General features: G+C 44.8%; 1 pseudogene; it reads left to right on the forward strand.

Moving 5' to 3' along the window:
* Positions 1–475: 475 nt before the first annotated feature.
* Positions 476–1,712, forward strand: LOC136548532 (protein MAIN-LIKE 1-like; annotated as a pseudogene).
* Positions 1,713–2,768: the final 1,056 nt, after the last annotated feature.

The following is a 2,768-nucleotide window of genomic DNA, read 5'->3' on the forward strand; positions in this document are numbered from 1 at the left end:
ACATTTACTTTATTTTTATGCACTAATGTTTCATCATATTATAGTACTCTTAATGTTTGTTCTAACATATCCATTTGAAATTTGAACTAGGATGGGGGATCATCATCCATAGTACCCCATTCTTGAGGTGCACTATGACAATGGACCACCAAGCCAAGTGCCTGTCAGAGCTTCAGGAGGACTTGGTAACTCTTAGACTACGCACGCACCAGCCACACCGCTTGGACGAGCGATACCGGCTGTACATACAGTGTGCCGGCTTCCTTGAGATTGTCTGAGTCTTCAACACTAGGCTACCGATCCTCGACCCTGCACTTCTCACTGCTGCTGTCGATAGGTATGATTTGATACACATTTGTGACTATACAAAGCATTGATTTGTCTCATTATTTGAATTAAAAAAACTTCTTGTATTGAATTAAAAACCAACAGGTGGAGGCCAGAGACCCACACCTTCCACCTTCCGTGCGATGAGATGACTATCACGATGCAGGACGTAAAGATGATACTGTGTCTATAGTTGGGGGGGGGGTCTTCCAATGACTGGGATCCTTGATAATGATCACTGGATGGACTTGGTGGAGCAGTTCTGTGGTAGAAGACCACCTGAGGACAAGGATGCTAAGAGAGCAAAGTAAGAATTTCTACGTTCCAAACATTTACCATTTTGACACCAGCACATATTCTGTAAATTATTTTGCTATTTAGATGGAGGGTGTAGTACATAACTTTTATGGTATGTATTGTCTTTGTCTAATTTAATGTTTGTTTTTGTTCCCTCAGCTCTCATGTAACATCCGGTGTCAGCTCTAATTTAATTTTTTGCAAAATATTTCAGGAAAAACATCCGGTGTCAGTTCGGTCTGGATAATAGAAAACTTCGGGGCGCCGATGCACCCAAATGCTCCAGAGTAGGAGATCGATAGGTATGCTAGGGTGTGGCTGTAGCACTTCTTAGGCGCCTTCCTATTCTCCGACGCGTCAGGTAACACCATTAGCTAGGCCTTCTTCAACATACTGAGCCAGCCATGGGAGAATATAGGAGCGTACAGCTAGGGCAGCACAGTCCTAGCATGGATCTATCGTCAACTCTGTGTTGCCTGCTAACGTAGTACAGGAGGTGCCAACCTAGGAGGTTGTTCCCACCTACTATAGGTTTGGTGTTGGGAGCCATGGCCAGTCGGGAGGCCCGTTGTTCACGGTTTACCTATAAGTGCATCGATTTTTTATTTTCCTCAAACTTGATGCCGAACTTGTGACTGACTATCCTATTCAATCCAGGCATGGAATCACGTGGACGTAGGACCGACTGCTCTATATGTCTGGCAAGAAGCGAAGGTAGTTAGAGGGAACCCGAAGCAGCGGTATATGTAGTACTTGGATACGCTAGACGTCCTGACACAACACCAGGTAACGACCACTTTGATACTGCTAGTCGATGTTGTTGCTTTTTAATTATTCCAAAAACCTAACTGTAGTTACCTAACTTTCAGGTGAATTGGTGTCCTTGGTCCATATTCGAGCTAGAGGGGTACCTGAGTCCTCACATTAAGAAAGAGTCGGACGAGTGGCTTTTTAACAGGCTACTAATTTTGTTCCATGTGGTCGAGATGCACTACCCTATAAGGGTGTATAGGCAGTTCAGAAGATTGCAGCCATGCCCACCACCGTTGTATACAACCAACAGAAAGTTGCATGGGTGCGACAACTAAAACATAATAATTTAGCAGTCATGTGCATACATACAACCACTAACTTATGTTAAACTTGTAGATACGATCGAAGGAATAGGTACAAGGAGAAGAATTGGGCTGTGACGAACGCCACATTCATCCACGACTAGGATAGTCAACAAAGGGTCCTGATCGCCGAGATATTGCCGCACGACCAACACAACTTCAACTGCTACCTCCAATGGTTGCATAGGAGTACCCGCACACATATGTAGGCCCCGTACACTAACAAGCCAATTGATGAGGACAAAGACAAGAATGACATCGCTGATGCATACGACGAGGCGATAAGGATGGAGACACAGCTTCAAAGAGCCCCACTACAGAGATACGTGGTAAGAAATTTGAATTTCAATACAACTGCACATCAGTGTTCCTATGAATTGTAGTGATACGAACTTAGCTCGCTTGTATATGTAGGCATCACAGTTGACAAGTTTATCCAACGAAGCAGCTGTGCGACTTCATGAGACCAGAGGGGAGCCATACGGCATTCTACATGTCTTTGTTGATGTACGTTCTATTCTCAAAGCCATGACAGTGGTTAAATGGTTCCCATGACTCATTCATCCGTGTTTCTTTTTTTTGTAGAAAGTGAGGAGGAGCTGCAAGAAGCTAGCATAGAAGCTCAGCTATGTGGATACTCCATGGGAGATGCCCTATGACCCAGACCTGTCTAGTTCCTTACGCTCGAGCACTATGCCGACACAAGCAGGTTCCTCCGACACGACGACTGGTGGGACCTCTTATGTTCCTACTCCCGGCAATGTAGGCAAGGGTCCTATGAAGCACGACATTGAGGAGGACGAGGACAAGGATGAGTATGAGGAGGAGGACTACGATGAGATTGGGATGTCTCAGCTTGGTGATGCACCATTTCCTACACAGTTCGACAAACAGATACTTGAAACAGCCATTCACCTTATACGTCATAATTACTTGAACATTGTAAGTAATGATGCCTATATTGTAATTGCAGGGTCCTAGTTATACTCAGCAGTATCGCTGGGTGTACCGCCAACGAGACCATATCAA

Source organism: Miscanthus floridulus, chromosome 4, assembly GCF_019320115.1.
Source record: "Miscanthus floridulus cultivar M001 chromosome 4, ASM1932011v1, whole genome shotgun sequence".
In the NCBI taxonomy this organism is placed as follows: Eukaryota; Viridiplantae; Streptophyta; class Magnoliopsida; order Poales; family Poaceae; genus Miscanthus; species Miscanthus floridulus.